This window comes from Rhyacophila brunnea, unplaced genomic scaffold, assembly GCF_057557595.1.
Source record: "Rhyacophila brunnea isolate RB1 unplaced genomic scaffold, BYU_Rbru_1.0 scaffold_21, whole genome shotgun sequence".
NCBI classification, from domain to species: domain Eukaryota; kingdom Metazoa; phylum Arthropoda; class Insecta; order Trichoptera; family Rhyacophilidae; genus Rhyacophila; species Rhyacophila brunnea.
Window position 1 is genome coordinate 26,576,476 of NW_028232871.1, and position 24,749 is coordinate 26,601,224.

The window sequence follows — 24,749 nt, forward strand, 5'->3', positions numbered from 1 at the left end:
TACGTTGAAATGTAATACGTACAATTTACTTTAACCATTTTATATTTGTGCAATACAGCTTGCGTCCACCCACATGCTCTGTCGTATAATGAATAGATACGGTTTTGCAATTGCTTTTTAAAATGAGTAAGTATTGATGTATCTTCTTACAGATTATTCAGCCTGTATATACAATTAAACTGCTTTCAATTTAATTAATAAAAACAAATTAGATTTCGCTTTGATTAAATTTAAACACTCGATAACACACGTACACAAGCACATGTCTGAGTATATCGTTCAAAACAAAGCGTCAGATTACACCTTCACATCCAATCTACTGCTCGATATTGAGTTTTCTTTCTGATCGTTTTTGAATTGGAGCGATATTATCTTTGCTTTTCACTCAGCTGTCGGGCTTTAAACCTACCTCTGGTTCATCGGCTTGGAGTAATTTCCAATTATAAGCGACTGGTAGGCAAACGAAAACACGCATTTAGAATTTACACGAAGGCCGATCGATAATCGAGTCAAATTTATCTACGCCTGAAATTGAATACCTACGCAATTTTCGCGAGAAAATTATTCTACAATATGGAAGTAGTGCGCCATGAATATGTTCAATTCAATAATTTAATATTAGCAGTGTCACATACTGGTCCATCACTCGTGGTGCAACTACATGGAAAGTGCCTTGATATCAGTCTCAAGCTGTTACCCTCAGTCCAGAATATCTTTCTCTAATCCAGATTTTCCGCTACCCAACCACCGAAATTTGGTTTTTATAAATCTTCTCCAACCAAAACTTTCCAGACTCGTGTTATTGCCTCGCAATTTGAGCTTATCTTTATATTATTCATATCAAGTGTTACTGTCCGACAAGAAGATCTAGGCAATAACCGGAAGTCGCTAGTGCGGTTAAAAGTAGGAAGAGCTTGTTAGTTCACAGTGTTAACACGTGAACAACTCATCGCTAACCGGAAGGCGCTTCAATCGGTGTGGTTAACAATGGGAGGAGCATATTAGTTCACAGTTTTAACACGTAGCCAAGAAGATCTTGTTGGACAGTAGTAAGCAGTACAATGAATGTCTTGCAATGCATTTGATAAAGATTTGGTTTATCGCTCATTGTTTCAGACTTCTGTCTAACGGATATTGTCGTCTGAGAATGCCATACGTAATATCAATGTATGTTTTATACTAATAGACTTAATCAAAATAGCTTTTAAATTTAGTTTAAAATCAACCTTAGAGAAAGATGCATCGACTGCATTCACTGTATTAAACCATACTGTAACAATTTATTGTCTGAAACTCTAAAATATAATCTGCTATATATATTATATTAATTATTTGCTTCTAATAAAATCAGTTTAAATATAAAAGGTGTTTATATGAAAATCATCCCGCCGTTCTATAATAGATGAGAAGTTTGTATCTTCAGCATTTCGTATATGTATCAGGTTGAATACTTGTACATAACTACAATGTGTCTTGACCTAGCTGTCAAGCCCTTGAGTATTTGCAAGTGATGTTGCAATATCTTCATTGCATAGCTACGTAACATAATATTTTAACCTTCCATTTATTAGCTTACTAGGGTGTACCAGTGTAGTAGGTTCCGAAGACTTTGTAATTTTTTATGGCATAGTCGGGTAGGAGGTACCTACTGTTTTCGATAAATTTAGAATTGACTTGGGCAATACTATATTAGTATAATATTTAGTCGAAACTGATGTTGATGCTTCAATTACATTATGATGCACGTCACGTACTGTCATGTTGTCACGGCAACAAATTTAGTATAAGGTAAATTTAGTATATAGTAAATTCAATGACGGAGAGTACCAACTCCAATTTATAAGTATTTTGATTTATTATTCATTATTAATGCTATTAATTTTTACAGTTTCTACGTGTGCGTACGTTAAAATTACTTGCGATATTGCATCTAAAGATACTATTTTGAACAGAACTCAACCTGCAGATCATAATATATAATAAACAATACATAGTGCCAACTTCTAAAAACAAATACACGCGATTTTGAAATGAGTTGAAAATGTGTAGGCATGTAGAAAATGATAAAAAGACGTTCATTGAGTCATGCGGGTCTCGATGCCGTGCGGTACGCGTGAGATGACCGCATTGTTGTTCTGGTGATTTCGGCAGATTTTGGTAACTGACATTGTTCATTTAAACACCAAGAAAAACGACATTACATACTTTTTTTCCCATAGCGGCAACTTACTGTGACTACACGTGATAGTACGCGTAAGTGCATCATAATATATTTTTAACCTTCGTCCTATAAAAATAGTCTTTTATACATTAATTTTCTCCTATGAAGAATCGCTTTTGGTTCCCCTGTGTTTATAGTTTTACCGGTACGCATGTGTAAAAAGTGGTTGGGATACACTGCATAGAGAACTCCATAAATGTCATGTTAATTTTACATCACAGTAGAAAATAATTATTTATAATAGTAAGTACACTATAGCCACAAAATAAAGTACTGAATACCATAGTTAACTATTTAGGCATATCGTTAGCATCGTGGTTCCCGTGAGTCTGGGATACAGTTTACATCGGTCGAAACTTACAAAATTAGTGAAGTTACACGCTAAGCTCTATATTGGGGTACGGTACCTTAATCGCCACGGCAAGTATTTAGCACAGTCTAAGGTTACATGTGGAGCAGAATCCTGTATTTAATTTCCTAATTATAAAGTGTATTCTCAACTAATTATGGCGGTGCTTATGTTTTATGTTACCGGGCGGTAGAGTCTATAACAGGCGGTAACAGCCTCTAGTAATTATTAATAATCATGAGGTTTAATTTAAGGGTTGTTTCATATTTCACATAGTGCCTGCTGCTTTATTTTGTTTTACATATAATACACTTTAACACCTAACCTACATCAGTGGAGAAGACTACATACTATGCGATTATTTAAAGCCAATGTACATTCTTAAGAAGAAAAAAAAAATCATATTGATATATTTATATAATCACTTGATTATTTTATATACATACAATTTTGCCAGCGACAAATGTCGTATATGTACTATGTAGGAATGAATTATACAGATTACAAAACAATCTGCAAAGGTTAAAATAAAAATATACCACAGCGCGCAATCTGTCTTGACGTAAATAAGTATCGATTATTTGTCAAGGAATTGTGATATTTTTTCGTATGGACTTTGCGTCACGTAACCTCAGTCAGTATCGAACTGTATGAACTTTGGTAGGCTCCTATCGTAGAGCCTAAAACCTTCGCATATAATATTGTTATCATGACTCCACTTTGTCCAAAATAATTAAAAATTAGATAATTTAAAAAAATATTTCTATGGCGTGTAATCGCATATTCATAAATAAAGATTGCTTTTAAAAATAAAAAGAAATTTTATCTAATGATTTTTGATGTGTATAAATGTTTTGAAAAAAACCTAATTTAAACTCATCGCTCAATTTTATGTCGTCAGTGCGTTTCATTGAATTAGTGTGGTCATTGTCATTGGTGTGTAGCTATTCATTAGTAGTAATATCGTATTATCTTCTTATTTCTCGTAAGTATACGTGACAAGTGTGCTCTTATTCTCAGATCTCCACAGCCTATTTCTGTCCAAAAGTCATCCTTCGCCACTGATATACATAGTATATTAAAATAATTATACATACTTTGAAAACACTTCTGAGAAATATATAACTTAGAAAAAAATCTGCAGGATTCGAACCTGGGCCCCTCATAATTCGCGCCCTTGTGCACTGGCCAATGTGTTATATGTGGCTTATCTAATTGCGAAAAAGTTAGCTAATGGGTTTTACAATACTCTCTGAAGCGCTTTCTGAATTGCGTTAGGTACTTATTGGCAATCGGCTTTTGTATGTTAAATCACATTATTGAATTAGGTACATTAATAAATTATTACTAACCGATTTCTAACTATTATATATAATAGATATTATAGTTAAAAGATAACTTTTTGTTGTAATGTAGGTACTTGCACTTTCTAATAATTTAATAAACTTTTTTTTATTCTACCGAATAATTCACAGAGATTTAAGAATGAAATATTGTTTTTTAAACATATTATCATCATCATTTATGGCACTACAACCCTGCGGGTCTTGGTCTCCTTCTAAAACTTCCTCCATCCTGGACGATCCATCGCCGACACTCTCCAGTTGGTTTGACCGAGCATTTTACAACGTTTTTCTTAGCTCGTATTCTTATTTGTCCGGTGGTTCTTTGTCCGGTAGAAATCTTGCAATCGATTTTTAACTAACTTCCCGACTAGCTAGATATTTGAAACTTTTAGAATATATCAGAACACGGTGCCAATGCATTTTTTAATACTTTTAGTCATCTTTAAGTAGAATTGAATTAATTTTCAGTTAATTCTGTTTTGTATTAAAAGTTATTTCGACATCATTATTGGTTGCTAGGGGTCTGGGGTCCTAGAAATATATACGTGCGTTACTATAGAAATCAATATGACATGTCAGTATTATTTCTATCAAGTACAATTTTTTTTGATCGCTTAAGCTAGTCAAGTCAAGTTTATATGATTCAACAGAAAATTTAAAAACGTTGTATATAAAAAGTTCTTTTTATCTTGTAATTATTTATAACTAAATTAATCTATAAACTAATTCTCAGAAGTGTTTTAAAATTTACGTAATATGTTCAATAAAAGAATGGTACATTTGTAAATCTTGTAAATTATTTGTTGAATACAAAAATAGTAAAACTATGACGTGTCTTCACGTTTTGCTGCATTGTGTCTTTTGATTCGTAATCAAGATAAAGTACCTACCTAAAATCTTGTCGACAGTGTATCGAAAAATTTCTTAGTTATCGACAATAAGATAAAAATCCACCGCAATTCTTAGATGACTATTTTTACTGCAGCAATTTATATACTGGATCAATTCTTTATAACAAATAATTCTAAAATGTTGTAAGAAAAAGGTTTTCATTTTTAAAACGTAGTTGCCACGAATTTGATTAGTTTAGTTGTGCCGGTGGTCCTTTTGTGATTACACAGAGAACCGCTAAATTCACCCCTGGATCCCGGGATTTCGGGATCAGTACCTAGTCATATTATGCTTTATAAAGAAAAGTGTTCTTTATCGAAGATCTTTATAAAAAAAGTTTTCGTTACTTCGATATAAAACAATTTTATTTGAGATTATAGTGATCGCCGATCAAGCATGACTGACGTTTAGGGAGGGGGCAGGAAGAAGTATTTTCCTTCAACGTTGCGCAATAATACACTTCTTATAGTTTCCCATACAAAGTACACCGACAGGACAAAGCAGCCCCGATACAGTCGCGAACCCTTCTCATGATACATATCTCAATCTCATCTGTCATTCGTGACAGATTAAGTAACCGGTCATTTCGGAACTATGGGTGGCGAGTGTATATTGTGTACAATGGCGCGTACGCCATTTTTTTATATTTCGCTCCTCTACACGTCATTGGAAAGATGGCAAAAAATTGAGCGAAAATAATTTCCCCGTGACGGCTATTTTCGATAATAATATCGACGATGATATCGAAAATCAAAATGAAAGTTCGAACAAAAATACGCAAGAGGACCAATTATTTCATTTCGTCGATATTTAACTGAAACAGAGTTGTAAAATTATTTTGATATAATCATTAATTCTTTTTGCGTAGTTCATTCCAAATCAAAGATTATTATAAAGACAAATTATAAGTGTATAAAATGAAGCAAAAAAAGAACACATGGTCTACCCATTAAGTTAGTTACAAGTCAATCTCGAAAATTTTCCGACAAGGCAACTCTCGGACATAAAACGCCCATAACATTTTAAAGTTCTGCCCGCCAGAATGATATTTGATTTACATTGAATTATTTTAGATTGGACACACTTACACTTTTTTGAATAGTTTATAAATCTTATGTTTATTGTAAAGATGCTGTTGACAGGAAAATTGTAGAATTATAATTACAACAGAAAGCAATGATAGATTATAAATTTTATTATACATAAAGGTACCAAAAAAACACAAATTTGATAAAACTAAAAGAAGTTATTAATTAAAATATGACCATAGCTACGCTATGTAAATATTATGTTAACAGAATGTTTATAATATTCAATAACTGAAATAAATTTTGCAGATTAAAATATGAATTCCAGCATACCACTAACCATCCACTAACTTTCATAAAACATCTCAAATGTCAAAATGTTAAAGGCTGTTTGTTGCCTAGCAACTGGAAAATATTACAATCTGATATTGGCTTAAACTATCTTGTTAAGAAAATCAAAGAATCTTCTATAATGCAACATCTTTGACGATTTTCATATTTTCTCGTGAACCAAAATGGGGTCACTTTTACTTTTCAACGGTGAATGATACATACAAATAGTTGTTTTGGTGCCCTGGCCTAAATGGAAAAACATGGAGTGGACAATATGTGCGCCACATTATACAGCATGAGACAAACAATAAAGCTATTGAGAGAGTTACTACCTGGTCGATAAATTTCACATTTTGTTGATATGAACTGTTTACCAAGATTATCCGATTTAGCAGCCTCAGATTTATTTCTGTAGAATTACTTAAAGGGATGGAAATTTTAAATGCAATGATTTTACAGAGCGGACGATGGCTGTCACTTGTTCGTTTTCATTTTTACCACGTTTGTCAGGTGGTTGTTTATCCAGTAAAAATCTTGCAATCGATTTTTAACTAACTTCCCGACTAGCTAGACATTTGAAACTTTTAGAATATATCAGAACACGATGCCAATGCATTCTTTTAATACAGCCATCTTTAAGTAGAATTGAATACATTTTCAGTTAATTCTGTTTTGTATGGAAAGTTATTTCATTTCATTCCGTAAAAAGTAAAAGACTGTTTAAGGGGGTGGTTCTATCAACTAAATTATTAATATATACGTGCGTTACTATGGAAATCCAAATGAAATGTCAAAATGACATTTCAGTGTTCTATATTTGCTTGTTTGTTTTTTATTAACTTCATATAAAGAATATATCAGATAGAATAGAATAGATAGAATGTATCAGAACACGATGCCAACGCATTCTTTTAATACTTTTAGCCATCTTTAAGTAGAATTGAATTCATTTTCAGTTAATTCTGATTTGTATGAAAAGTTATTTCGAAGGAAATCCGTAATCCAATCCGCTATTATTGGTTGCTAAGGGGGTGGTCCTAGCAACTAAATTATTAATATATACGTGCGTTACTATGGAAATCAAAATGGCATTTCACTATTCTATATTTGTTTGTTTGCTTGTTGCAAAATAGCAAAAAAATGATTGTTGACAATTGCCTTATTTGTCCTAAATTATTGTACATAGAATTGTCAAGTTTATATGATTCAACAAAAAATTTAAAAACGTGGTATATAAAAAGTTCTTTTTATCTTGTAATTATTTTAATTGATGATACAAATATTAGAATTAAATACATAAACTATAATATGTAAAAAAATGCTTATGAAATCAGAGGATGATATTTATGCCACAATATAAAAGATTTAAGAATGTAGCACGTATGCTATTATTTTAAGCAATATTTATCTCAGATTTCTCTACGCCACTCTCAATAAACACAACAATATGTATCCCAAGTCCTGACATAACTAAGCCATGTATGTCTCCCCATAATATTATTGCAAAGTTTCGTTATCCTCCCATTATTGCCCGAATCTACGAAAACTGTCACTGAATTGCAGCAATATCATATCGATTCCTATCAGTTCGGTGTGCGTCAGTCCAATTAGGTTGTGATATAAACGTATCACAGATAAAATAATAATAGAAAATATTTTTATTGGGAAAAATAAAAACGCGGGAGTACAATAGAGTATTAGATCATAATCTATAATTTTTTGTCGTCATGACGAAATACTTAGCTTGAAATGGTTGGACATTTTTTATAAAAGCCTACGCATTAAGTTGTGTAATAAAAAATGTCGATTAGAAACGAAAGTGTGTAATTTATTAGTAAATTAGTGATAATGTAAATACAACGATACACTACGAAAAATTCTACCGGATGCAAATATCATATTTAGAATATCAAATATATAAATTTTGTTTAATGGATTTCATAATGTATTACACGTAATGTTTGAGGCTTTCACGGTTGTTTTTCATCGTAGTAGATTTTTGGATATCCACCGTGTGTCCTTCTTCCTTCTTTCCTCGACGTTTCGGGCTCGTTGCAGAGGCCATTGTGAAGAGATGATATGTTTTTATGATGAAATGTAGTGTAGGTATATGAATGTAAATTGTCATTGAAATGGCCATTAAAATTCATATAAACCCTGAAAATATTAATAGGGATGATGAATTACGGTTAAAAACGTCATGGCTTCCGGCACTATCAGCAAAATCCAATATTTGAGCCGCTATTTCTGGTCATAACGATTGACACATTACTCTGAGCAACGTTTGCTCTTAGCTAATCGGATTCCTTTTGACATTCTTAGAGCAACGTTTACATTCATATACCTATACTACATTTCATCATAAAACATATCATCTCTTGATAATGGGCTCTGCAACGATCCCGAAACGTCGAGGAAAGAAGGACACACAGTGGATACCCAAAAATATACTACGATATTACAAGTAGGTTAATTAATAAATTAACAACTTATATATTTCGTTTTTTGATTCACATAGAAGTTAGATCTCCGATACATAAATTAGTACAATTTAACTTGAAAAGTGAATTTTATCAGATGCATTTGTCATGCAACATGTTAATTTTATTATAGCTCAGAGGTGGAACGTTAGCTCCATGTAAAATTGTACTATGATTGTTTGAGTGTAATAATTATAATATTTTTTTTTAAATTCTCTGCCTGCAATCAAAGATCACTAATTTTAAATGAAGAATCATTATAAGGGATGATAATTTAAAACATGACAGAGCTCTAACCTGGGGGCCAGGCCTCTGGAGGGGTCCGTGTGGCGCGTCCACCATATAAGTGAGATAAACACACATCACAAATTTGCACTAATCCTAAAAAGGTTACCTGCGGTCCTATTTTAGTTGATATTGACATTTTAAAATATGAACCATACCCTTAATTTTAGCTGAAACACCATTTGGGAAACGTTTCTGTGGAGCGTTGCACTGTTTTTAACCCTAGCGATAGGTGGTGGGGGCCCGCTTCAGGATGTGGGGCCATGGTTTAAAAGCTCGACAATGGTCTTAAAGAAGGCTCGTTGTCAATATTTATGTTTCAAAAATGTGCTCAAATCTGATTATGAAGGAAATACTTCAATTGACAAAAAAACAAAACATAATACTCGTAATATGCCCATTATTAATTATTCTTCTGATTCCGGAATTAGAAGAAAAATAATCTTTCAGGCAAAATTTCATTTGTTTTCACAAATCCCGGAATCTTGATATTAGGATTTGAATTAAAAATTAATTCTGGCGGGATTACTGATCCTATCAAGGATTGCAATATCGTAGAAATATATAAATTATGTAAGCCTGTCATTTTAAAGAGTATTCCAGAAGTTTCAGGATAGAGCAAAATTATTTCAGCTGAGAAGGAAATGAAGAATTTAAATTTCTACACGATGCCCTATATCATCCAGTGAACACCAGTGTTCCGCCGAACCTGAATAGATGTTCCGCGACCCTTTTGGAAAAGTTTTATACACTGCAACACATTTAAAGATCTTCTAGTAAGTAGAAGTAAAATAAGTAAAACTAAAATAATTAAAGAATCTACTTCATATTGAAAGGCGAGTGATGATCAATCTCCACTGATGTTTATAACGTCAAGTATCTAGATAGGTCATGGGTCCCATAAGAAGGGGGGGAGTGCTGACAGGCGTCTAGCCTGGGGGCCTGGGCTTACGGGGGCCCGGCGTGAGAGATCGACCAGCCATGTGAGATAAACACAGATCACAAACATGCACTAATAGTAAAAAAATACTAACATTAATAACAAGCATACGTTTTGCGATACTTACAATTTTTGATTATTGTCAATATTTGACATGTCCATAATTGTGCAAATCAACATAAAAGTGGGTGTATTAAAAACACAAAAAATCGCTAAAAACACCCTTAATTTTACCTCAAACACCATTTGGAATATGCAACTGTAGATCGTCACATTGTCTTCCACCTTAGCTATAAGTGGGGGCCCGCCAAAGATCCTAACCTGGGGGCCCGCTTCGGGATGTGGGGGCCATGATCTAGGTACAGACGGAGGGCCATCTTTTCTCACACCGTGCGCATGAAAAAGATGGGGTATAATGTTTTTAACTGACCGGCTGACAAGTCTTGTCAATTTAACAACAGTTACCAAAATTGGCAGAACGGTTAGCTGCGCAAATAACCTACAAAATAAACTAAGTTTTCCGTTAAAATTTCCGGGTTTGCGAAGTGTTTCATTGCAGAAAAAGTTTGGGAAACCCTGCTCTATAGAATATATAAAACTACCGTTATCTGTAGCTGAACTATATTTTACTATACTACTTTCCAGCGTATGGACCCATCGCATTCGTTGAAAATTGCTGCCACTGCCACTACATAAAAGGAAGTAGATAAATTTGAACGATTATAAACTGAGTTATGGCAACAATGAAACTGCCCCCCGAAACGTGGCAATAAAAATGGATTGTCACCAGACATTTTGAAGTAAATGGCCGCTTCAAGTTGGAAGGGATTGCGAACCAAAAGTCATGCCCGTGACTTTTATTGAACGTCAATTGATCGCGTCACGGGGTGATTTTGATCTTTGGAAACCATAAAGCTTGTGAACACCGTCATACAATTGCCGATCGCCACAAACAAGGGTGATTCGGCGTTTATTTTACTAACACTGTAGTGATTCATATTTTAAAAAAGGGTTTAGTTTTTTAGATAATGAAATTGCAACCATAAAATATAATATATACTTATACTTTAATAAACTTTTATTTTATTCAACGAAAAACGCAATTTGGTAAGCATTTCATGTAAAAACTGCTAGCTAATTTCGTCGTCATTAGCTAGGATGCCCGTAGCCTTATTGATATAGCTATAGCAGATTGGCACGAATCCAGTGGTTACAGTTTCAAGTCCCGTCGGGCGTCGTAATTTTTTGAAAAAAAGATTTTTTATAGTAGGTTCAATATATTATTTTTTAAGTATCTTTTATATTATATTGTACTATACCTATCGATTGTAATATGATTTTTTTTTACTATTTTATGCATCTGGGTTTATATTTGAGGTACAGAACGTTATCCAAAAAAAATAATACATAAAAATGAAATCCGAGTTAATTTAAATACAAAGTACCTACCCAAATCAAAAATGTATCATATTTCATGAAAAAAGTTTAATTAATTAAAATCGGTAGGTTTCTTTTTCAAAACATTCTGTATAGAAATTTGTATAATAAAAAGGTCGTTTGTATTTTGCGAGGGTAGAATTTCAAAATCTATAGCCGAAAACTTATCAATGGTACTAATTTAATTTGATTAAATAATTCAGATTTCATTTCAATATTGATTATCAATAGACGATATTGGATATTCAAAAATATACCCAAGTATTTGTAGGAATAATTTATAAGAAAGCTTTATACTAAGTCAGAGTTTAAAAAGAAAACTATGACTAGAAGGGAACATTCTCAATTGGTAAGCACGTGGTTACACATACTTGCTTATATCACGTGTGTATTCTCCTAAAAAATAGGGTTTTATAGTTTACTCCCTTAAGCATGCCATTATGCCATATCATGTTCCTCTGTACCTATATTATTTTATCAGCCAGTCTTTAACGTATATTCCATTTAAAACGTAGATATTCATATTCTTCGCCGTCCTAAAAAGCGTTATCCTTGCCGGATCTGATATTTTTTAATTTAAACCGGAATTTAGCTTAAAAATATGCATCTGGCATAAATACCTAGCGTTAAACCTAGCGTAAATTTATTGTTATAAAGCTTAAATTAGAACAGATTTGCTTTAAAATGAATGTTCTGGTCTTTTTGTCTACTAAACTAATTAATATGTATAAATTTCAATAATTCTTACACACATAATAATATAATATATTAAAAAAATATTATATTATTATCTATAGTTATTCAATATTCTTTCTCAATTTTCCTACATGTGTAATTTCTTTATATTTTATGTTCTTCTTAATTTCTATTAAATATAATATATAGGTAATATCCTATATGACCACATGAATGACAAGAAAATGTATTCTGAAAAATATTACTTATATTATGTGGTAGATACTTACTTACAGTACCCAACTATGGCATACAATGATCATAGTTGACTATTATATTTGCCGATAAGCATGTATTTTACTAAGAGGTGATAAACGATAAAATAGCAAACAGCATGCGTAATGTTAAATTTACAATATTAAATAAGAATAAACATTATTGCAATTTCATTAATAAATAATATAAACATTGGGTAATAACAGTTACTTATCCTTTCAGAACTGGCCAACTGTTTATTTGCGTGGGGTATAACATATTAAAATTTACCTCTATTGTCTATTTTATAGTGCCAACACTGTACACATCGATTGTGTGGGTCACTGGCCATTAGGGAAAAATGTAATCGACATCCACACGTTATTCTCCATGAGACGAGTGTTGACCTGTCAAAATTTCATTACGAAGAATCAGAAGGCATCATGAGTAAGTACCTAATTATCTTAATTTATAATTATACAAGACTTTGATGCTATTTTGGAGCTCCTTGAGCACTCCGATTTGGAAGGCATTTCCGATGATGAAGACATTGATGACAATGCCTAGGAATTTGATGAACCTCAGCTACCCATTGAGACGGACAGCGAAGCTAAAGAAGAAGATCGACCCATAGTACCGGCCCGGCAGCCACATGTTCCACTCCAGCTACTAACTTACCAGCCTGTACCTTAATAATTTATATATGGAAACTTTGTCGGTTTCAATTTGCAATACCTTTTCTCTAATCTATTTGTATACATATTTGTAATGAATGTGTTTGTTTTCTTTAATAAATAATAATAAAAAAAATGTATAATGCTATATTTAATAAATTATATTAAACAGATTATTTACCTTAAGTATAATATCTTTTACAACCAATTCACGTTAGTAATATATTTATTTCAAAAAGTGAAATTCCCAAACCAAAAAAATACATTATTGTTAACGGCCCACATGCTCGTCGTAGGTCAAAATTGAGTTTTTATTGTATTTTCAAACCATGATCCTGGACACTCCTTAAACGTTGTAGATAATCTATTTATAAAATTTTGAAGCCTTATTATCCTTTATAGGATGTTTATCACACTTGAATGGTCAAAGACTTAGCTTTTAATGAGTATCTTTATAATTATCTTCAAATGTGTTAATCTTGCCCATTTTTTGAATTATAAAATGCCTAATTCTTGTCAAATTTGAAATCATAGAGATAATCAATATAATTTTTTATCGTAAATATTTTAATAAAATTATCTCGTCATAAATTACACTAATGGTTTTATAAATGCGTTTAAAAATTAATAAACGTAAAAAATCTTAACACCACTGCACAGCTATGTACCGAAATATGACTATATTCTAAAACATTAGAGCGAGAGGTTTAAAAGAATACTATTTTATGTAATAAAAATACTTTATGCAGCCATCAAATGTTTAAATAAATATAAAGGATAATAAGGCTTCAAATTTATATAAATAGATTATCTACAAAATTTAAGGTATGTCCAGGATCATGCTTTGAAAATAGAACAAAAGCTCCATTTTGACCTACGCTGAGCATGTCCACCCAAAAATCTTAAATTAAGTTTTCACGAATTTGAGCATTACATGCACTGGCACCGTGTGTTTTTTACAAAACTTGTTATCGTTTGTATGTGTTGTATGCGTGAAATGTAACACATTAGTTTTCTAGTCTTTGTTAGATTGTGTTATATATAGACCGTTATATATTAGTCGAATTTCTATGTGCCGCCAAATCGACCATCAATTTTGTTTATAATTGAACACTACAATGTGTAAATATGTGTAAATAGTGACTTTTGGTTTTAAAAAATTAATTAAACCCTGCCTAATCCAAGCCATAGTAGATAATAGTAAGAAAATATTAATTTATCTATAAAATATCTAAACTTATGCCATTGTACCATACATAATTTTAAATATTTTATAGATATAAGAATATTTTTAATCAATTATGGTTTGATATAAACCAGCGCTTACCAAACTCATGGGTCGCTGCACGATGTGAGCAATACAATTTTATTATATAATATTATGTACTTAGGTATATATTTAAATTTGTCAGATAATACCACATTATATTTCCAAGAAAGTGAAATTGTAATTACCTATATAGGTGTATAAAACTTAAAGGTTTCCAACAAAAACTTTTTTCGTAGTCAAGAGGTATAATAAGTGAAGGATACACGGACATGTTTTCAGTGGGAGGCGGGGGATTATTCTTTTCAGATTTTGAGAGCCATGACATGAAAAAGTTTGGGAAGGACTAAATTATTATAATTGACCAAATTTTATAATATTTCTTGAGGTAGGTACCACTTACATAAGACTTATTTATTAGTTGCGAAACAATAATCTGTTTTTAAATTTTTGTTCGCCTAAAAACTTAGTTATTAATTATGATTTTTTACCACGTTTTTTTAGCTCGAATGCTTGTTTTTCCGGTGGTTGTTTATCCAGTATAAATCTTGCAATCGATTTTTAACTAACTTCCCGACTAGCAAGACATTTGAAACTTTTAGAATATGCACACGATGCCAATGCATTCTTTTAATACTTTTAGCCATCTTTAAGTAGAATTGAATTCATTTTCAGTTAATTCTGTTTTGTATGAAAAGTTATTTCGGAAGAAATCCGTATTCCAATCCACTATTATTGGTTGCTAAGAGGGTGGTCCTAGCAACTAAATTATTAATATATACGTGCGTTACTATGGAAATCAAAATGACATTTCAGCATTCTATATTTGTTTGTTTGTTGCAAAATAGCAAAAAAATGATTTGTTTGACAATTGTCTTATTTGTTCTAGATTATTAATACATAAAACTGTCAAGTTTATAATATGTTTCAACAAAAAAATTAAAAACGTGGTAGGTATATAAAAAAAATCTTTTTATCTTGTAATTATTGAAATTATACTATGTAGATTTATATAGTATTGAGAAACATAACGTTTTTTGCATATTCTTGTCGTCAATCACAGTTGGCAACACTGGATGATGACGATGGCAAAATATAAGTTAATGCTTCAAATACACCATATGACGATCGGTCATATATATGTCGAAAAACCCGTTTCTTATGTTGGCGTCCTGTGTCACAGGGTGTCGCAGAGTGTAAATACGATATCATAGCTCTCATACAATATGTATGTATAATATGTCGGAATGGCATAGATTTGATCATATACACTAAAACGCTCTTAGCATATATGTGCCCGATCGTCATATAGTCTATTTGAACCTTAACTCTAATGCCTGCTCTAAATGCAATAACTACTATCGCATTAATAATACATACTATTAATATTCCAGGAATATTGACAAATAGAATAATATAGACGTAATATTATAGGAAGGCATTTCATATTCTGAATAAATCACACGTTTGCATGACTAAGAAAGGGAATTATAATAACTAATAATATTATTATTAATTGGTTAAAGTGTAAACACTTTCATTCTGAGAATATACTAATCAATAAAGTGGTAATCGTAAACTAAGAGATAGGTAACGACAATGCTTTGTTTACTTTGTAAATGATACGCTTGGAATACAAGATGAGCTTAATGTTATCATTATCAATGATATTGCAAATTGGACTTGTTTAATAAACAGCAATGCTTTGTAATACCGCTTTTGCAGACAATCCGTGAGAACTAAGGCCCGTTTCAGACGGGACACAGGTGTCGCGCTCGTATATAATAAGGACGCCTTTGTATTCGAATGAAGGGGCCTTTGTATTATGTTTATGAACGTCCCTGAGCTAATGAGCCAAAGCGTGTCCGGTACACTTTTCCGTCGGCCGCTACATTCTCAAGCCGCCGATACACATGCTTTTATGACCGCAGCCAGTTTTATGTTCTAATTTATATCGCGAAATTATGCGTTGACTCATTAGCTCTGAGCGTTCATAAACATAATACAAAGGCCCCTTTATTCGAATACAAAGGCCTCCTTATTATATACGAGCGCGACACCGGTGTCCCGTCTGAAACGGGGGTAATGCTTTGTTATACCGCTGTTGCAGACAATCCGTGAGAACTAATGCCGAATCCACACTGGCAACAAGTTGCTGGCAACCTCGTTAGATTTTACGATAATTATCGTAAAATTTCTTAAGCAATTATGATAATTTAATGAACTTGTTGCCAGTGTGGACACGGCATAATGCTGTATGTGGTGAGTAGCCATTAGTGATTTTATGGCGACAGTGTTAAAATCACAAAAGGCAGTGACTGTGTATAGGCAAAGAAATGAAGTGAAGTCAAACTGTTATAGCCCCGCAGATTTGAGCTTATCAAGTATTAATAAGCATGCATAATGAATGGCTGAGAATGCATTTGATAAAAATTTGTTTTATCGCACCATTGTTCTTATCAATCTAATCGACTGGAATACAATGTATCTTTATCGCTTATTATTTCAAACTTCAGAGAATGCCATACGTAATATCAATGTCTGTTTTATATACTACTAACGAGTACCCGACATGCGTTGCAATGCCACCCAAAGGAAGACATTTTTTGTGTTTTAATTTTGTTTAGTGAAGTGCTTTTGGATAGACAATATTTTTTGTTTTTCCGTCTGGTGCGTACACGAATTCCAACGCGTGAGCAGGCCACATACAGCTGTCCATGTGAGAAGCATGGATTTCATAAATTCGGTATAGGAACGCATACGAATAGAAGAAAAAGAAGATGATTGTACTAATTTAGAAACCTTCACGGGTATCGCACAACAACTCACTAAAGTTTCATCGCAATCGGATGAATGGTATAGGAACCATACGAATAAAAGAAGATAGCATGAATAATAAGAAGATGGTTTTTCTAATTCAGAAACCTTCACGGGTGTGCGCAATACAACTGACCAAAGTTTCATCGCAGTCGGATGAATGGTATATTAACGCATACGTAAAACATTTCACTGTGGCACAGTTTGACGTGAGCTTTCTTATCGAAGGAGATAACCGTATACTATACGGTATCCAATTTTATTAGATCCAATATGAACATTAATTTAACATCCATAGCTGATTTCGGCAAAATTCATAAATTTAAGAATGAAAACTTAATATAACCTAATATAACGAATAATCAATATATCGGCTATTTTCAAAATTTGTTTGCTGCTGGCTCCATATAAGTAAAGTGTAAACCGACAAGATCCGTGTTTTATGTAGACATTGATTTGATGTCTACTATAATATGACACAAAGAGGTTGGACGGTCTTTAATATACGGTCATATATTTCCGATATAAAATTTCACGGTGACGTGTGATACGGCGAACTGCATACGTCCAAGTTTCCGGACACGCAAAATATCTGTCTCCAAATCGTGGCAGGTTGTTAATTAGATCTAGGCCATGTGGGCAGACAATGGATTAGGCGTATGGCTAACGATAATCCATCGTAAAAAAGGTATTTTCAGATGTGCAATTCGGGTGCCGGACGAAATCCCGAATACTGAAATCCCGAATGGTCGAAATCCCGAATGGCCGAAATCCCGAAAGCCTAAATCCCGAAAGCCAAAATCCTGAAGGCCGATCTCCCGAATGCCGAAATCCCAAATGCTGAAATCCCGAATGGCCGAAATCCCGAAAAATAAAAAAATACAAACAGTAATAATTCTCAACAACTACCAACTCGAAAGCAAAAAATACTAGATACTATTTATAAAAGAAAATGCAATAAAAATATATTTATACTTATATATTTTGACAATTATTATTAATATCTTAGTTTCGATTTTTCCAACAAAAAATGGGTTTTTGTGTCTCCTGCAAAAATTGCGCAATCTCAATACTTATCTTGAATTGCGCAATTTTACAAGAAAAAATGGGTTTTTGTCTCTCCTGTCAAATATTGCGCAATTCACTGAACACTTATCTAGACTTGCGCAATAATTATCAATATATTATACTTATATATTTTCTTTTATGAAAAATAGCATTTTTGGCTTTCGAGTTGGTAGTTGTTGAGAATTATTAGTGTTTGTATGGTTTTATTTTTCGGGATTTCGGCCATCGGAATTCCGGCCATTCGGGATTTCAGCCTTCGGGATTCCGCCCTTCGGGATTTCGGCCCAAACCCGTGCAATTCACAGGGGCGATAAATATATACACGGATTGTAGATTACAGATGGTAATGAGGAACGATGGTGTTATTTTATAATATACTCGTAGTATCTGTACAATTAGTTTTTGAGTTGTTTTGGGTTACTTCTAAGCTAATATTAGTACTTACTTTATTGCAGTACATACAAACTAAAACTTTGCACGGCCGACAAGTTTGTTCAACAGTTTATTTTGAGAAGTCTACGACAGACGTAGACGCTATTGCAACGATAAACTTGTACATGGCCGACAAGGCCGAGCTACACAACCGATGGGCCACGAAGCGTTTATAAATAAATTGAATACGTATGTAACATGGAATAACCTCAGATCACCCTTATCTTGAAGGGGATCAGCACAACACTCGCCGGTGTCCATCTGACACCACCGCAGAGACCCGAGGACGTTCCTTACAGGAAGACTGTAAGCGACATTGTGTACAAGCCCGCATGGCAGGCGAGGTGGACCGCCACCCCCAAGGGGCGGCACCCTTACCGTTTTTTTCCAGACGTATTCTGCAGGCAACAAACTAGAAGACTCCAACCTTCGCACTGGATTAGCCAGTTTATCACCGGCCATGGCAACTTCGCCGCCAGACTACACGAGTTTGGCTTGATAGTAGATGCGCCGGGTTGTACCTGCGGGCATGACCACCAAGATGTTGAACACATCCTCTGGGATTACCCGCTTATGGAACTCGAACGAGCGGAGCTGTTTGCCAGGGTCCGTCCTCACACGGGCCCAATTGGACATGGAGATCTGATAGCAACCGAGGCCAACTTTGCGGGCTTCGAGAAATTTGCAGCGTCATATGGGAAGCGGGATAGTCCCGACTTCTCTGTAGACTCATCCATTTCAATTCGTGACACTCATTATGCGGGTACACAGGGCGTTTAACGTCAGCGGACAGCTGAGCCAGTCCAAAAACAAAAAAAAATCTTTCTTAACTTTCTTCTTTAAGCACTACGGTGCATGGTTGCAGCATCAGTCCCGTGCGGCTCCGTCTCGGGACGGAATGAGCACTTAAAATCACTTCTCTCAGACACGTTTAAAGCGTCATGGAAAGCGGCCGTGCATATCCACGGCTGTGCATATATGACGGGTGGTGGTGGGAACTTTAACGATTGGTCTAACCACTAAGCTACGCAAGCGTGCCCAGCTATTTGTACGTATGCAGTTGGGCGTGGGTATCACTGTTAATCGTGAGATTTTATCAATATTACGTAGTTTTATTAGTATACCTTAATTCTGATGTTGGCTGTTTTATTTTTAGTCATTATTTTATTATTAATTATTTTGGAATTACTACTTTATAATCTATATTGTGGCAAATTGGTCAGAATCTGTTATAGAAAACATTTAACACGTTATGTACTATACTGTTACATTACTTCACTCAATCCATTAAACTACAAATATTTAAATTTATATGCACTTTCTTATCTTCATATTTCAGCTATTCACGGAATCATCAATATTACATTTAATTAAAATGTTATTATTTTAAAAATCGATTGCATTATCCAGTAAATACATATAATTTATATATATCAATCAGATTTTATTTATCTGTCATCAATTATAAATGCACATTGCATTTATAACATTTCTACATCTAAAAGTACCCATATGCGACAAAGAGAGACATACATATTTAATTGTGAGAAAGAGATATGAAAGTTAAGTGGTGCAATCAAATTAGTATTATGACCGGCCTTCTTGTAAGGTTATAATTAAGCGTTTTGATAATTTTATAGATAAAATAAATATGTAGCAAATAATGATTTTGAAATTATTAGACTCAAACACAGAACTGATAAAAAATTGAATTCGGATAGGCTTTATTCAATACGCTACATTTCAATGCAGGGTTTTGAATGTGTGAGTGTCGTGCGAAAATAAAACATGAATTATGCACGTGCATGTGTGTAATAAACCAATAGTAAATGAACATAAATACATAAGCCGAGAGCTGTATGACGTATTCTTGACACGTGTTTTAGTTTATCCCGGGTTATTCCTTACTTGAGATCGGTTACCTGCTACTCCTTACCTTTATGTATTTCAGTTTCCATTCTTTCTGAGTTCCCTGGACTTAAATACCTATATTATGTTGCAAAAATAGGCATTTCCTTTTTACTTAATGTACTATTGTCAATCTAGTATGGTAAATTAAGGTGACATAACCGGGTAGACGGATTTTTTTAGCACCATAAAGGGAAAGTTAAACATTAAAAGTATGTGCACTCAATAATGATTTAAGTGATTTTTAATTTATTACTATAATGAAACATTAAAAAAGGTGAATGTAAAAAAAGGTTTCGTATGACTTCGATTGAGGTCCACCGCGTAGATGGAGCCAGGCTTTAAATATGCCATGAGGCGGGGCGACCACCTGCTGTCTTTCGCAGGTCTATTACACAGCCTTCCCCAGTACTGCCTTACTCGTGGAAGGGTTTAAACTATTAAGCTTAAGTGCACTATCAATTATAATGACTTACGAATGCTCCGGAACAAAAAAGCGTTTTGCATTTTAATGAGTTGCATGCTGCAATTTTAATGCATTAATTGGTCAAAGTTTGTAATTACTTATTTATATTTTCAGTCGCGTCTGTTGTGATATTTTGTATGTTTAAAATATATATTTAAAACTTCTTCTTCTGGTGTCGTTGAAGACTGGCGACTACAATGCAGTACATCTTTTATTCTGGTCCACTAGTAGAGGGCCACCTTCGCATCAGGGAATATAGCTACTTACTTACTAACGTTTCATGGCCAAGAGACTTTCTTTCTCAGTATTCTTTACCTACCATTCACCTTACCCTAAATTGAGCGTAGTTATACGCAAAGCAGCCAAGCCACACAAACCTCAAACAGAGATAGAAGCACTTTTATGTAAAGTGTGTTTCTTTAAATCCACAAAGCCTCTGTATACTATTTATACATTTTGAATGATAGATATTATATATTGATATAATTTTGTGTAACTTATAAAGAGATTAAAGCATAAAATCTATGAAATTTTGGTGTTTTAGCAGTCCAGGCTGTTTTGTGCAAAACGGGTTTTTTAGAATGTTCATTCTTGAATGCAGCCTACTCTTATTTTTGTAAGAAAAATCGTTATTTTTGCATCTTTTTTCTTAAAAAAAAAAACCTTCTAAGATATTCAAGTATTATGGGAATTTCAAAGTTCTGAAAATAATTCGAAAAACTTGTAAATTATACATTAATTAATTAATTAGCTGCCTGGCACTATTTTTTATATGAAAAATCTGTATATTATATTATATATAATAAAATAAAAAACATATAATGTAATTGAGAAAACAATGTTTATTAATTGAATTTAGAAAAACACACCTTACAGTCAGGATTTTAATAATTAGGTAAGTACATAATAATTATTATTATCATTTGGTTGCTTTTTGCAGAACGAATATGGCATATTTTTAGAACGCATTTATATGACATTTTTGTATGACAGCAGCTTGGTTGCTTTATGCAAATCGAAAATGTCATATTCTGCGATTTGCAAAATCTTTAAAACGCATTTATATGAGATTTTTGTATGACAGTAGCTTGGCTGATTTGTGCAGAACTTGAAACAAACGTGTGAGATTATGGAAATCACATTAACTCATTTTTTTTCAAAATTGTGACTTGGCTGCTTTGTGTATAACTACGCTCAATTATAAGCTGGAGTAAGTTGTTTATCTAAGCTGTTTTATCGACAAGAGAAGATGGTTGTTTAGCATTGAGAACAAATTGCAGAACTATTCTAACTTACATTTTATTTTTTTATGAGAGAGTTCATTAGAACAGCTTACTTAAAGTATTTATTATTTGTATGTATAAATGTACGCATCATATTTTAGTATGATTATTGATGAAAAAAATGGTGCATACAATTGTTTATATAAATAATAAATAACTGAAATAGGTTGTTTCAAAAAAACTCTTTTGCAAAATATTTCATAAGTGAGTTCGAATAGTTCTGCATTCAACTGACTTATTTATTTATAAATATAATATATATAAATAAAACACTTAAAAACGTCAAATTAACCGTCAAAATACTAGGGAAAGACAGAAGAAAATAGGTAGGTAATTAAATTATAAATACAATCATAATTATATTATATATTTATAAAAATTCTAGTAGGTACTCGTAAGTATTAACCTGTCAAATATTTGATAATACTCTAATAATATATTATAAATAAAATTCGATCATTATTGTCTGCAATGCTCAACAATACTATACAGTTATTTCTTTCCAGTACGATAGGACACGGTCATACAGCAAAATCTAATACGAACAATTTACATTACAGTATTTGACTTTTGCATCAATGTTAATACATGACGCCATTATAGATCACCGTGTTACAACTCCAAAATTTAACTAAGTACAAAATTGAGATACGCTTTTGTGTAACAATGTAAAAATAATGTCATTTAAAAACCACCGATTTACATAACAATAAAAAAGCATCTCAATTCAAAAATGCTTATTGCAGATGCGCCCGAAATGTACGCTTCTGATTTATGACTTAAAGGGATGATTTCAGTCCCATGCCTTTTAAATAAAAGCCCCTTTTATCTGATACTCATCTAAACATAAATATTGTGACCCACATTACAAAACGCAATTTAAACTTAGCGAGGGGAGCTTTTAAAAAAGCTTAGCAAATCATCTCACACGCACACTTCCGCGATTACCTTGTAAGGGGGTATATTAGTAGCACCTTGGGGCGATTTTGAACTTTTAAGATATGCATAGGTAAGATTATTGTTCATATAAAATGGTTAACTTTGCGGTACGGCGGATCAATTACTGAAAGTTTTCATTTCAATTTAAGTTGCGTCAAAGGTCTTTTAATAGAAAGTTATGTCAAATTTTCAAGTGAATTGAGGCAGACATGACTTGTTACGCGCAGGAAATATTATGTCGCGTTTATGCAACTTAGTAACATTAACATCATCATCAGACTGGTTCAATCCACTGTCGGATGAAGGCTCCTTCAAGCTGTCTCCGGTTCGTTGTTATTCGCTTCCACGTAATATGTTGTCAAACTAGGGCAACTTTAAGCAGCACTTAGGACATTTTACAGGCCCTTCTACACAAGCGGGTAAAACGTCACAGTTTACCTTTAATGAACACCTCTGGTTGGTACAATTCTGTTCGCTTTTCCCACTTACCTCAAATCCCCAGATATTGTCACAAGACCAGGCGACCAGCAGTCATAGGTCATGAGTCGACCGTGATTAAATTTCATTCAGTTACTTCAAGACAGCGGATGCGCTTAGGCTTGTTAAGCTTGTTAGGCTTGCTAGGCTTGCGCCATGCTCTGATACGATAAAACCAAAGCCACTTTAACCACAGAGTGACTCATCCAAAACGTATCTGTTCAACCTTTCGTTGCACCAAATCTAACATGGTTTGAGGGAACGTCGCATTTATCATCTATCCTAAACTTGTCATCATCATTTATCCTAAAACTTAAATGAAACCGTGAGAGTAACATTCCGAACCGTCCGTTTACCAGTGAGTTAGTCCGTGAACACCGAACAAACTTTAGCGCCAGCCCTATCAACATAAAAGGTCAGTGCCTGGAATCCTGTTGCTTATCTGATCGTAGGTACTATACAAACACATTGACTGATTACGCATGACGGAATGATATGAGGTAACCAGTGCAGCTCCTGACGCGTTCCGACCGGTTCAGCGTTGTGTAAACAGGCTAATTATTATAAAACAATGGCTCCGTTTGATGTAACGGGTGAGCCGTGGCGTTTTTCTTGCTCATGCAGAATGAGCCTATATCCTTCGGACTCCACTGGATTATGACATTTGTCCAGCGGTCATCATGTCTACCTTATCTTCATTTTAGAGTTTTGGTATACTAAATTACTTCGGATGCTCTCGTTTGCTGAATTATCCATTCGATCACTTTTCTGCCTTTTCGCGTAATGCCCAACATACACCTCTCCATGCCACATATTGCATGTCTTAATTTTTTGTTACTAGGATACCAAGTTTTACATGTATAAGTGAGCACTGGAAACACACATTGCTTAAACATCCTGCGCTTAAGACAATATAAAGTAACTGAAAGACAAGTACCCTACGCCAACTTTATTCGGCGCACAATTTTGTCATGTAAATTTGTTTCCCAAGGTAGATGTACTTTCAGACCTGCTTGATTTGGATAACATGGACTATAATTGTGTTTTTTTCAACTAAGTTGTTTATCATGATGTTTGTCTTCGAGGCACTTATTTTCAAACTATTTGGTAGCTTTTCTGATAGTTCTAACATCAAATTTTAGAGGTCATTCAGTGGTTGTTTAATTAACATAAGTATG